Source organism: Scylla paramamosain, chromosome 4, assembly GCF_035594125.1.
Source record: "Scylla paramamosain isolate STU-SP2022 chromosome 4, ASM3559412v1, whole genome shotgun sequence".
NCBI lineage: Eukaryota > Metazoa > Arthropoda > Malacostraca > Decapoda > Portunidae > Scylla > Scylla paramamosain.
The window spans coordinates 24864527-24879261 of NC_087154.1; the positions used below are offsets into that span (position 1 = coordinate 24864527).

The following is a 14735-nucleotide window of genomic DNA, read 5'->3' on the forward strand; positions in this document are numbered from 1 at the left end:
AGAGAGAGGGGTAGTGACGTAAGAATCGGTAAGTATTAGCGCAACATGTGGGGAAGGGAATAAGGCGAGGATGCATCGATTCGATAATGGGAGGAATGTTTTATAGGCAAACCCGGAGACCCTCAGGCGCTCGTGAGGCAGCAAGGAAGGAAGCAAGTCTAAGGACTAGTTAACCAAGAAGCGAAGCAAGCGAATACCCCACCGTCATCACACACAGTCACCATTGCATGTTGCGTGACAGAAATATAATAAATCTTCGACTGAGACAATGATAACTCAACAAATTAAAGACGATAAAATCAGAAAATTGTACTGATTATGGCAAATTGCGCTGCTCAATCTACACACGTGCTGGTATAATGTTCCTGTGAATTGAGCGCGTTGTTCAGCTGAAGAAGACAGAGCGAGGAAGCAGACAGAGAGAGGAATCGGAATGGGTAGCTTATTATGCTATCCAGCCCAGAGAAAGTGAACTTAATGTTACATTATGCAATCATTGTTAGGGTGTGTGTGTGTGTGTGTGTGTGTGTGTGTGTGTGTGTGTGTGTGTGTGTGTGTGTGTGTGTGTGTGTGTGTGTGTGCGCGTGTGTGTGCGTGTGTGTGCGTGTATCACTACTGTTTTACTGCCAGGCTCCACACTTCGATTATTATGCCAATGATTTTCTCAGCTATTCTTGATTTTACTGCACATCAATAATTCAAGCAATGCCTTAACAACTCTATGCATACCATGTGCGTGGTTGCGTGGTGTGCGCGTGGTGTGTGCGTGTGCGCGTGTGTGTGCGTGTGCACGTGTGTTGTTGCTACTGCTGTTGTTGTTACTACCTCAGTGCTGCCACGTGGAGTTTTAGAATACAAGATTGCTAACTACTGAACACACAATACTTGCATTACCACTGCAGTATCACCACTACATCCAACGCCTTGCCACCTGCATCAGTTGGTACTCGGGAAAAGGAAGCACCAAATAAATTAGCACAAGAATAAATGTTGCAGTGGGGAAAAAAAAAAATACCATGAAATGTCACACATTCTTTAAAAGGAGAGCATGTTACAGAAATAATGGTATGGCGCGTTATTGATTGCTCAAGTTAAGTTGGGCGGCCTTTCTTTGTTACATTTTTTTTTTTCGTTTCATTTTTCTTTTCCGTTTTTTATATGCCTTTTTTTCGTGTACGGTTTTCTGCATACCATTTTTCCTATATATATATTTTTCCCCCGTTATGTTTTTTTTTTTTTTTTTTTGCCATGTTTCCCTATGACATATTTTCCTTTGCATGCGCCATTTTTCGTACCGTTCTATCAGCTGCGGACAAACACAACATACGGAGTGAAAATAGTTACCAGCATCGTTACCGCCGCCAACAGAGACACACACTGCCACACAAGCCATCATCACCGGCGATATAATTTACTAGTTGCTTCTCCGCATTGATCAGATAACATGTTTGCCTTTACAGCTGAGTACGTCGGATACTTTACTTCTTTTTATCAGGTCTATTTTTTTCAGGCGTTTCATCGTCGATTTAAAATTTTGTTTCCCGCTTCGTAGTTGTATTTGTGGTCGAGCGTATTGTTTATGACTAATTAAGGCTAAATTTTAATTATTTTTCTTCTGCCCAGTTTATGTGGACGTTAAGGAAGTTTTTTTCCTATTTTTTTTTTTCAACTTCGTTAATATTACTCATTAATTATGTTCTTTATATCCAGAAGTTTAATGGAACAAAAAATGCCATACCTCGCAATGCAGTCGCTATCATCGCCGCCGCTAAGCCGATCATTACCAGCATTGTCACCACTTTGTCACCACCATCACCACCTCCAGTACCATTACCGAACCAAAGACACCTGCATCGCTTCCCCGCCCAAAGGAAAACAAAGAAAAGTACCAAGAGAAATGGTAAGAACAGCTGCATTAACATTATTAACAGTAACACAACAATAACCGTTTTTCATCACCAATAAAACAGTAATCATTATCGCCACCAACGACCAACACAGCGCTACCACACATCAACACCATCAACACCACTATCATCAACAACAGTTATAAGTAAAACTAGTACAGCATTAGCAACACCACCACCATTACTGAGAACCACCACCACCAAGAACTAAAACAGCAACAATACTTTTTTTTCTTTTTTTAATTATCTGAGCTTCGTCAGTGAATGGCAGAACTTGTGCTAACATGAAGAATGATGGACTCGAGTACTATTTTACAGGAATGTTGCGTAGCCTTCCATCCCATCCCATCCCACCATTACAAACGCCACAAGATATACACATAATACAGAGCTTTCACGCATTGCAAGGAACTACAGCGCAAAACTACGTTTACGCGTAAAGATTTTTTAAGCACATTATTGAAAGAGCCTTTATGATTCTATACCAATGGTTGAGTGGGATGAGTTATGACGAACGCTCAAAAGCTACAGGAAATAACTGTAAAAATAAATAAAACAATAAAATGAACTGTAAATAAGTACATAAATAAAGAGAATGCCTCCACAGTGCACAGCGATAAATGTAACAAAACTCAATATAGTATTTTTACGAGCTGACAGTAATAACATCCCAGTATGGAGAGGCACTATTCATAGCACCGCAATGAATAAGTAACCAGCCGCCGCGCACAGTAGGTGGGGGCGAGACGCGTCTGGGCGACGGTGTACAGGTGTCAGGAGGAGGTTTGTTATAAGGATTGCTAAATGTTTACAGAAATAAATAAGATGGGTGCTTTCAAACTCAATCACAGAACATTAGAGGAGAATAAAATCAAATCATCTACTAATATTTTCTTGTTCATGGTAAATTCATTATCGAACGCGGTAAAAATAACATTTCTTTCTTTTCTTATCCTTACAATCGCTTTTAGTTTCTAAAAGTAGCAGTAGTAGTAATAGTTGTAGTAGTAGTAATAGTAGGTCTGCAACTCTGCTGATAGAAAAGCTTGTAAAGGAAAGATCACTTCTGCAAAAGCAAATCCAGAATCTCAAACATTAGCCGCCCGCACAACCATAGCATTGCGACCGTTTGGAAATGTGCGGTTCTACAAATGCAAACCTAAAGCAACTGTATCTGTCAAAATACCACACCATCAGTTTGTTTTTACTGCAGGAACTAGTAGAAAATTTTTGCAGTAATACATAACTTTTTTTTTTTTTCAACAACACAATCCAGGGTAAGTCTGAGGGCAGGTTTAGGTTTCCGAAGAAAAGAAACTTATACAAAATTAAAACCATAAGTGTGCAAAAAAAAAAAAATTCTCATCACAAATTCGAACACAAAATAACTTTTACGAGAATGCGACATTTGAAGTCAGCAAACGACTACAAAGTGGCCAACATCAACAGTATGACAGATATTCAAAGTTACCCCTCTACTAACATAGGTTTTCTCCCACCCCTCCAGTAACACGGGTTTTCTACCGTCATCGTGGCACTGACGGAGGGACTTGTTTAAATAGCAAAATAGTCTGAATACACTACCCATTATCTTGCAAAACATATACAATACAGTTCCTAAAGGAATTTATAGCTTAAGTAAACATATCTTTGTGTCATACTTTACTGTAATAATGTCGACCTTGATCAATAAAACATTACAGAAACAGCGATACGACAAAGACCATATAATTGGATGCATTAGCATCACTGCATTCTCTCTCTCTCTCTCTCTCTCTCTCTCTCTCTCTCTCTCTCTCTCTCTCTCTCTCTCTCATTATACATTCCTTAAAACAAAAGACAAAATTATATAAACTATGGCATAAAAGCACTAGAGCCTTACATCAGTCTACTTTCATAGCTGATGTGGTTGATTAGATACTTCAATTTCTTGTTTTTTCTTGTATGTATTCTGTAAGTCACCCATATGCAAGTATTCAGTCTTTCTTATCCACAATTAACTTCAGTTTAGTATAATTTTGATGACACCAGCAGAGCTAAGTACCAGGACCCCACTGTGTTGGCCTGGGAATTATACTTGTATATCCACATTTCTCTGTGATAATGTATAATGTATAAAACAAGCAAGTAATACTCACATCTCGCCCATGCTTGCTTGTGTATGCGCAGCTCATCCCTCATGGTGGCGGTGGAGCACGTATGCCATGGCCCCGCCAAGCCAGCATAAGGGACTCCTTAGCATTCCGCACACCCATTGTTCTTTCCTCCACTGGCATTATACATGGCCGTCCATCCCTTCCATTATCATCGGCCGGGTGTGTCCTGACGCTATACTTGTGACAAGTCTGACGCAGCACGCACCACGCAGCACGCAGCACTTATCACACTCGTAGCACAATAGTGACGTGTCTCGATTCACTGTCCCTCTCCTCAGTGTTCCTGTAGGAGAGAAATGAGAACATATTCATAAAAATGGTTCACATACATATATGGTGACGCGATAGTCCGCAACTGTTTTAGACTTCCTATTATGTAATTTGTAAGGAAATAAGCAGATAGGATTTGTAGAAGAGTATGAACATGTGTAATACGTTAGTTGCAGTTTTGGCGAAGCTTGAGAAAATGCTACTTGCTTCGAGTTGCACAAAGGAAAATAAAAATAAAACCGTCTTGAGTCACTTTATTGGCGTGTTTCTAATAAAACATGGCTTTGAATTACTAACATGTCCACGTTAACCCTTTTAGTACTACGTAACTTCGCTCCTCTGCCTCTCTACACAATAATGGCCATAAAAGCAAGTTCTCCATCCCCAGGACTTTAGCACAAGACGACCCTGCTGGCAGCGCCTCACCTTCACCCGCGCGACCTTCGCCCACACAGACCCGTTGGCAGGTTTGGCAATCAGGGGGCGTAGCTGTGACGCGTGCAAGGGATCGCTCTCAGATATCACACTATACAGCGTTTGTGTTAATGTATGCAAAGTTTTCATCGCCGCAACACCAGCTATAGACAGCAAACGTGCTCGACATACTAGCGGAGAAAAAGCTTTGTTCATATATCCCAGCTCACGCTCCCTCCCACACCCTTTATAGTACCGAGTTTATGACATTGTTTACTTCTGGTTTTACGTTCTTAAGCAGTCCTTACTGGCAATGTAGCGGCGCTCTCACTGCCAACCATCAACAAAGAAACATTCTTTTCTTTATTTGCTGGCGAGGTCAAGGTGAAGGGCGAACTGTTAACTCCGACTGGTATTGGTCGCTTTATATATATATATATATATATATATATATATATATATATATATATATATATATATATATATATATATATATATATATATATATATATATATATATACACGAGTATTACCACGTTGACATTTCACCACAATCCCTGAAATGGTAACCCAACAGTACAAAACATTAAAGATTGTTGTTTTAAATTACACGATCCTCTAAGCAACCGACTTAGAACACAAAATCTTGTCTCCAATTCCACAACTTTATTTTTGAAAACTTTTGAAAAGTTTATAATTACGTGTCTTTTTAAGAGCGCAGAGGATTTGGTTCCTACAATGAAAATATGAGCGACTGAAATACAGTCACCTCAAGACTCCTTCACTCCGTATACATAGAGCAGCGAGCAACGTTTCTGAAGGCGAGAGACTAGCGGTAGATGGAAGAATCAGTGACATGAACTCACGAACAGTTACCCGTCACTCGTGGTTCCCTTGTTTATTGACTCACCGCCGGCAGCAGCCGTGTCGTGACACCCTTCCTGCTACCCTCCTCCACCCCTAACGCCTCACTCCCTGTTCTCACAAACAAAACATTACTCAATTTTCCCTAGAGCATATTAAGAAGGAATTAAGAAAACGTATATCTGGGAGAGGAGCAAACCCCGAAAGAGCGTGACTTTGGAGAACTATCAAGGCTTCGGGCAAGGATAAAGTTTTGAATCAGGAAGAAGAGAGAGATCAGAGATAAGACGGAAGGGAGACGGGACGTAAGGAGGCAGGAAATGAGAGGAGCAGGAAAGCAGTCGAGAGGAGCGAAAGGAAGAGGAAGAGGAAAGGGAACTGACCTCTTGTGTCTGCGCTTGAGAGTCGCGGGTCACGGTCAACCATCTACCAGTAACGTTCACTCACTCCTTACCACTTCCTGTTTAATTATCGTCTTAGTTCAACTTACAGAGATCCATCATCTCGTTCATGGGGTGCGCGTTTCCCCTCCGCCCCGCTGCTCAGTAACGCTCCCATGCCTGAGTTATAATAACCGTTCAGGAAGTATAGCTCTTCTGTACCAACAGACGTTACAAGATGTATGATTCTCTCCACGTGCCACAACCAAGAAAGCTTAAGGAAGTGCTCAAGGTGATGGTGGATGAGTCAGCCTGGTTTGGTGCACGATGTGACGGGGGAGAGGTGGGTGGGGCAGGCAGTATTATGCATCACGTCTTGTCTGGGTCTAGAAGTTCATAAACAAAACATGAAAAGCACCAGCAGCAAGAGCGCACGGAAGCTTATAGCTTAGCACTTTATATAGTGACAAAATATATGTTAAACTCGTACTGTAGTTCAGACACACAGCAGCAACACCCTTACACAACATAAAGCAGCTGAGCCGTGGACTCCCTCTACCCTTGTTAGGGTGAGCGCCGAGTCACACGTGACCGCCTTGCAGCCGCTCCCAGCCCGTGGCTGCTGGTAGCTCGGGGCTGTTTTCGTAAGCTGGCAGGAGGGAGGTGGAAGACATCACCAGAACTTGGGGTGCAACACCACCAGGATGTAGGGAGGCGCCACACAGGGCGTGGGGAAGAAGTTGGGATAGAAAGCAGCGACTTTATAACCAATCCAGACAGTCTGAACATGAGTCTTGTGGTAAGAACTTCAAAACATAAAGCAGAAAAAAACTGCGGTCATTCACTACTCAAGCTGAGGAGCGCCTGCTGTAAGCAGGATATAACAGGACCTCACACCAATCAGGAAGACGTGACAGCCACCCGCCACCATTGAGCAATCGTGACGAGCTGCACCACGCTGCCTGTGGACGAGCGTCACGGAGAGGAAAATATCTTCCTTCCGGAGTGGTTAGATGGTGCGCATACTCGATTAAGCACACACACACACACACAAACACGCACACGTGATACATCCGCCATGTGTTTTAGGATTATGTTCAAAAGGGGCGTAGTGTGGCAAGCTGAACGCGGATGGTGCAAGGTGGTGGTTACATGAACTTTTCATAACCAGAAAAAAATGTAATATGTGCATATGTGTGTAGTAACAAGAAAAAAAATACTTTCCTAATTTTTGCATAGTTGGTGTTTGAGCTCACCGTCGAGACCGGCATGCTATTCGATAGTATTGTTGCAGTTTACAAATACCGTATACCGTACCGTAAGTCATAATGACGCGACTGTGATGCTGAATATGAATGAAAACGAAGGGAAATGAGTTTGAAGTAGCGCGTCAAGTCAGGTGCATGGGAGATGAGACGTGAACAAACGACCTGGAGCACCTCCTTCTACCTGCCCTCATCCTGCGCCTTTTCCTTCTCCCCTTCCCTGCCAGGCAGAGACTGTGGCCAAGAGGTCAAGAAGATCAAACAAGCATTAAACAGGATTTATCTTTTCCTCGCTTTTTCTTATATTTTTCTGCGCGGTTTTCCGGCTTGCAGTGTGGTGAGAGGTACCGGTGTGTGTGTGTGTGTGTGTGTGTTCAATTGTTGGTCCATCTCCTGCTCAGGTAACTCAATGTCGCATCATTTTCTACGCACCTGTTAGTTCGAGCCCTGTTCATCCAGTTAAGCCAACATTACGAGTATGTCGCCCACCTGTTATCTGCCCGACTGATCTTTCGAGTGTTAAAATCAATAAGTGCTTGTTACGTTCCGCGCGATAATCATCTTGAACTGCGATTTACAAATAGCTTTCAGGAGCTGATGGAATGAGCGAGCGAGCAAACACGATAGATGATAATGGGAGAGGCGTCAGTCCACAAACGACCCGCTCTGTTCTGTATGCAGCCCACGCCTCGCCGATTATGCGAAAGGACGAGACGCACTGGGGCAATGGTGGATAGGTGAGCAGTGGGCTGGGTTAGAACGAAGTGCGGTGGTGCGGTGGTGTGGCGGATTGTGAGAAAGACGTGTGGAGGTGAAATGTCAGGTGTGTTGGTATGACGGCGCGTTGGGTGGTGTGGTGCGTTGGGTGGTGTGGGGAGTGACGTGTCGGGTGTTGGGGGAGGGTGTGTGGGATGGTTTTAGAAGGAGGGGGTAATGGGAGAGAATATGGGGTGGTGTCAGGAGGTGAGGTGGGGTGCGAGAATGGGTGGTGTTAGCGGTGGTTACATTAGGGCAGGCTGGTTGAGGGTTGGGTGGACAGGCTGGGATGCGGGAGAGGGGAGAAGGGAGAGGTCGGACCGGTTTATGATCTTCACTGCGAGCTTAAATACATTACTGTGTGCACCACCCGGGGCTAGGAAGGCGCCGGGGTGTCCGCGGAGAGCACTGACAAGGGGATTTTTTGGGGGGTGGATGGGGAAACGAGACTGGCAATGGGCTACAAAGAGGGAAAAAAAAAAAAAAAAAACTATTGTTGTCCCTTTCCTAACTCAGAAATTACGTACAAGGAAAATTTCAAAAGGACACAACAGGTGGTAACAACAGGTGATACATTACGTAAGGAAACACTAGTTACTTCTTTTCGTCTCTCTCTCTCTCTCTCTCTCTCTCTCTCTCTCTCTCTCTCTCTCTCTCTTTATATATATATATATATATATATATATATATATATATATATATATATATATATATATATATATATATATATATATATATATATATATATATATATATATATATTATATGACAATGTAAGGGTTTGTTAGGGTTTAACAGTCTACGCTTAATGATAAGAGACTCGGGTTTTCCTTTACATACATACGAATTTCAACAGCACAGCCTCATGAGAAAACCCTCTGCGGTGCCGTAAGTATTTCAGTCCCGAGTGAGCTCTCCTGACTCACCCTCCTCCACGCTGACACAGGCGCCTTAGCTTCCCCCTGAGGTCGGCGGTGCGTCATCACCCCTTCTCCCGGCAGAATCCACAATCACTATTCGCCACGATTTACCCAAGTTTTCAACGCTTTTATGTACAAGATAACGTTTAGAGATAATATCTAAACGTAATCGCTATTGGCTTCTGTAGTGGTATAACGCTCATGAATCGAAATAACTGTAGTGTCAGCGCCATCCACAGGTTCATTATAATACACGTTTCTTTATGCATATAGTACTCATCCACATTATTTTGAAACATTAATGATCGTAAATTGCGTCACTGATATTCACCTGTCGAACGCTTACTTGCACGTACTACATATAAATATTATTCACATTCATATGCAAATTTCAAGTAATTCCCTCAAGGAGTATGCTAAGGGAAATTTAATGCGCGAAGTCTAGGGACCACTGTGTTATAGGAACGTGATATGAACAAGGAGAGAGGAAGTAGGTGGCAGGTGAGCGCGGGTGGTGAAGGTCGCAGCAGCTGGGTGAGGGAGGGGGATGGGGCGGCGGCGGGGACAGGGGCCAGCAAGAGGGCTGTCCTGGCAGTTCTATTGGCGCGTGTTAGAGGCAGCGTGTGTAATCCGAGGCCAGTAGGGACCGAGTGACGGAGGCGGCAGGATGTGTGTGGCTGCCTCGCCGCCACCCTGATCTAACAGAGACCCTCGCATCGCGTGTGTGCCAGACAGTTTGAGTCATCAGATGTTGCTCGACGCCCTACTTGGCCAGATCACCTCCTGTCACAATGACTGAAGTGGAACTGTGATTCTGCGTCCTGTCAGTGTTTGAGATGGGACAGAATTAAATTGAGATGAAAACTCGTGACATCTTAACAAAAGACACGTGACGCACGGATGAGAAAACCAGTGACACGAAAACTGCATGAAAACAAGTAGTGAATGAAAGCCTGCCGGAGTGAATAGTGAAGGAAGGCGTCCTGGCGAAGCACGACGGGCGGTGGTGGTGCGTCACCTCGTGGTGGTCGTGTTGGGGGTTTCCGCGCCGAGCTGCGTATCAGGGAACGGACGTGCTACGGCGGGAGGTGAGTTCACTGCTACAATAAGCCTGGTATTCACGGCAACGAACTAAAACCAGATACCATTGGTATAGAGGCAATCTTCATCAGTCTTCTATATGTGGAGGGCATTCGGATATATCGTTGTCCATCAATTTTGTATAATGTTATCACTGTCTGGCGTCGTAAGACTCACTGGAACAAAGCTGGACGAGTATTTATTCCTACTTGAAAGAAATTCTCTTTCGTAATACAATGGATGAAAATTGGTGACAAATATTATTTCTAAAACCATCTTTTGTTAAAGTCTAAGTACTCCTACATTGTAAAAAGGACGAGTTGGATGAACTTACCCGAGACCTGATTTTTCCTGGATGCGACTATAACACGAAATAAATACAGCCAGAGATTTGTGTCCAATACATTTCCCTGTAACACTGTTGGGTCCAAGTAACGCCATGTGTTCCACCGACCATATCAGATTTTGTTCACTGTACTAATTATGTTGTTCAAATATAACGGTGGATAAAAAAATGAAAAAATAAATAAACCCAGGATACTGTATTATCCTGTTAAAACCTGACCTGTTATAAATTCTTTTAAAGTTATCGATTTTCCTGAAGTGAGAAAGTAGCTTATTCGGAAGGTTAAATTAATAAATTAAAATTAACGCTGAGGCGTGGAAAGCCACTGAGTGAGGTAAGAGGCGAGAAATCCCTACATCAGCGGAAGGAAGCACGATAACACCTCATCTGTCACTCTCTGTTCCCTCCCTCTACTTCTCAAAGTATTGAACATAAACTTTGAACTTCTCGAGCGTCGCCCCTCCCTGCTCTCTTCTCGCTGCCTCGTCGTCTCACCCATGAACCGTCCTCAGTATCAAATAACAGTAATTGTCTCCTCTCTCTCTCTCTCTCTCTCTCTCTCTCTCTCTCTCTCTCTCTCTCTCTCTCTCTCTCTCTCTCTCTCTCTCTCTCTCATCCCGCCTCATTCCCAGACTGCACCCACATGCCACCTGCTCCTAGCGCCCACACCATCATGCGACACTTTTGTCATCAGGCTGGGTTGACTGTTAGACCCACTGTTGTTCTTAGTGTAACCATCCTTTTGCCATCAATTTCATTTAAAACTTGTACAATATCTAACTCCTGCCTTCATCCCCTCTCTCCTCCTTCCTGCTGTTCTCCCCATCTGTGTAACTTAAGTTGCTTCCTCCGTGGATCTCATCTTATCTTATCTTTCAAGGACGAGTTGCAAGCACAGACGGAGTACTTCACGGGAAGCGTCTGGGCAAACACTTGCGACCAGCCAGCTGTAATCATTCTGGCTAACACCTGCATAAGCCTTTTTTTTTTTTTTCTTCTTCTTTTATGATTTCCTCCCATCCATATAGAATCTCCCTCGACTCCGTGGCCAGCCTGCACCATGTTTTTCTAAGGCTGCATCTTGTTATTACTCCAAACCATGATGGTCGTGACGTAGCTTCCTTGGTTGTGACGGTCAGAGAACAGTGCACAGCATAGTCTGGTGAGGCTTCTGCCACCCTCCACCTCTTGCTTATGTTACGGTCAAGGTCGCTGTGTACACTGTCAGAAAAATGCAAGAACAGCTAGCTGCACTTGCTTACTTATTTACTCATTTTGCACGTCGAGTCTCACACTGTTAGATTCAAGTATCAAACTTTATGACGTAGGTTTTATTTACGTCAGCGCAATGAGTGATTTGATCGTTGCAAACGAGATGAACACGGCGGCAGGAGGGGGCGTGGCAAAGGGTGCTGCTGCGCGGAATGGACCTGGCACTGTCACTTGATACTATCACCGCCATACGCCCCTCCAACATTTCTGACAGCTATACCACCAACAGGAGCCTCTTTGGTGCACAAAGTGCAATGAAGGTGCTTCGCCACTTGAGAAGGTAAATCGAGGAAGACAAGACAACGAAGCACAACGCTGCTACTTAAGTCTTTTGTCACATTTAATTAGGACACATAATACCGGGTCCGGTAAGGCGAGCACCTCTTATTTCAAGTCACGATTGACAGCAGCCGCCTGTGACAACGATAATATCATGGAAAAAATTAAATCGAAATATCACTACAAATTGTGTCAATAGTATTTACATTTACTATTTCCTTATTGAGCGAATCCCTATCTTAATTAAAACAAATGTATATTAAAAGCTCTTACTCCTCACCACCACCTCGTCGCCATCACTGAGATACAGGGGAGGCTTGTCATCACCATCAGAGGCTCCTCTACAATCGTAAATTCATAACCTACCACCACTCTCAGGCTCGTTAGGTACGTGGATCTCTTTCAGAGTAGAGGGAAAAACCAGCGAGTTTTTGTCTCTTGGATTCTCCGGAATCCTGCACAATCTGGTCTCTCACTGACCGTATCTCCTAAAAGATCTGAGCTCCTGCTTCCAGTGGATGCTAATGGTGGGAGGAAGGAAATCTTGAAGACAAATTCAGCCTTCAGCTTATGAAACTAAAAAAGGAGCTTCTATGATATCAGCTTAAAGAAACATTGCTGCCATTATTTGAGGGCGGAAAAGCCCTGCACAGAGTGGGCGGTGGGCCTGTCTGCCTCTGGTGTTGAGGTAAGGCCCCTCCTCAAGGTCTCAAGGGGTCAGACAAAGGGTGAAGAACGAGGAGAGTCCGCGAGACATGTTAACCCGTATAAGCAAAAACGCAACACAAAAGTCTAGTCTGCTGCAACTCTGTCCACCCACTCCTTCCACTCCCATCTCCTCTCCTTCCCTCTCCTCTCCCACTCTTCAGTCCCTTCACTTTGTCCTCCAGATTATCTTCCCACCTGCTATGTCTATTTTCCGCCCTCCACCTCGCACACAGCCCGAGAAAACAAGCGTCCTTAGCCCTGGAGAGTGAGAGAAACCAAACATTTTTCTTATTCTTTTTAGTTCTTTATTCAGATTTTAGAGACAACACGGCGGAGAAAGTCTGTCTAGGTCCGCGTCGCAGAAGAAACGAATTACGCGTAAGTGCATTCAACTTACACTTGGGGAGAAAGAAACTTGCCAGCGGAAGAAAAAGTGAGCATTGAACCGTGTGTCTTCGGCCATTATACACTGTCTCCCGGTCAGCCAAGCAGGTGCGTTCCAAGGTGGGGTGAAGGGGAGGTAATGAGAGGTGCGCCGGGAAAAGTAGCCGAGAAAGGAAGTGAGGCGGCAGGCACGTGACGAGAAGAAATGGAGGGGATGAGGAAAGGATGACAGATGGGCGGGAGGGCGAATGAGTAAAAAATGAACGGCCCACATATGAAAAATAGCTCAAGCCTTGAGGGGGAGAGAGAGAGAGAGAGAGAGAGAGAGAGAGAGAGAGAGAGACTGATGGAGAGTTAAGCGGCATTCGAGGAAAAAAAATTGCATGGCCATTTCATTTACATTTACACAGCGATATGGAAAGTCAGAAAGAACACCCAAGCAAATGGATGAGAACCAGACGTGTACTGAGAGAGAGAGAGAAAGAGAGAGAGAGAGAGAAACAGGTGCGGGCGGGGAGTGAACAGAAGCCGAAGACTGCGGAGGTAAATCTGAACTAGCGTCAGCAGTATAAGCGGGTGATTGTAACATGGGGCAGACAAGAGAAAGTGGAGGCAGGAGAGGAGCTGGGCAGGAATGGTCTAGGGATGTGGGTGGCAGGAGAGGGAGGTGGGTGTTGGTGATAATGGTGATAGGGGCAACTGGATAATACGTGAGGGGGCAATCTGGTGCGGTGGTGATTGTGGTGAAGGTATAGTAGTTGCATACAGATTTGCATGTGTGGTGTGATGCGATGATGCTGAGGATTGTTTGGTGTGGTGTGGTGTGGTGTTGTGGTGTGTTCTGTGATGTGTGATGTTGATTTTATACAGTGTGCTCTGTGCTATGTAATGTGGTGGTGCTTAGTGTTATCTGGTGGTGTTCAGTGTGGTGTGGTAGTGTTCTGTGCTGAGTGGTGTCGGTGTGACAACCAGTGCTGTGGTGGTGTAGATGTGGTGTGATATAATACTTACGGTGTTGTCTATATTGGAATGGTGGTGTTCAGGTGAGTGATGGAATATTTTTCTACACTGTTCTGGTGGTGATGACGTGTGGTGGTGACAGTGGTTGTGTAGTAGCGTTGCCTCCATGCTGTTTGGTATTGCAGCACTGGAAGATATTCATGCGAAACCGCCACCTGGTCGTGCTGGTGGTGGTGGTGTTGGTGGTATTAATACTAAAAATGGACACCGGACATTCCTAAATAACCTGCAAGTGGACATCTGTCAGCCGCTGAGTGGAGGGTGAAGTAAGAGTATCGAATGGTTGATGATAAAGTAGATAAACCTCCCCTTTCTTCGCCGTCGCCGCTCCTCCTTTCACCACCAGCATATATGTACTTCAATTCATTAGCGTAGATAGTCTCCTTCGCCCCCTCTTTCTCCTCTTCTTATCCATATGTTGAGTACCTCGAGCCAACATTTCTTGGATACGTGTGTGTTACATTCTTCTCCCTTTACTACACAACGTGGTTGAAGCTGGAATGTGACCCGTTACCTCCCTCTGCGTCTCCACAGGCCTCCGGCGCCTGAGAACGAAAACAAAATACATTTCTGACGCTAGAACGGAGAGTCTCATTGAATGCTCAGAGAGAACCTCCTCCCTCATGCATCAAAATGTCAAGCATTTTTTTTTTTTTTCGGTGTTTGCCTGAACGAAGGCAACTGCAAAGTCTCTGAATGGGTAGTGGAAAGTAC

The 14735-nt window shown here is 44.4% G+C and overlaps 1 protein-coding gene and 1 long non-coding RNA gene across 10 annotated transcripts in view; one reads left to right on the plus strand and one right to left on the minus strand.

The window, feature by feature from the left end:
• The window catches only part of LOC135099904 (uncharacterized), a 215250-nt gene that overhangs the window by 176455 nt on the left and 24060 nt on the right, over positions 1–14735 (minus strand). For all 8 annotated transcript variants that reach the window (XR_010268423.1, XR_010268426.1, XR_010268428.1 and 5 more), the window contains exon 2: positions 4046–4346. This is a non-coding gene — a long non-coding RNA (uncharacterized LOC135099904). The remainder of the gene's footprint in view (positions 1–4045; positions 4347–14735) is intronic.
• LOC135099903 (uncharacterized) overlaps positions 9548–14735 on the plus strand; it is a 31291-nt gene continuing 26103 nt past the window's right edge. Inside the window, exon 1 of one of the 2 annotated variants that reach the window (XM_064002578.1) lies at positions 9548–10020. The gene's annotated coding sequence lies outside the window, so the exon portion shown is untranslated. The remainder of the gene's footprint in view (positions 10021–14735) is intronic. The other variant, XM_064002577.1, reaches the window with a different exon arrangement.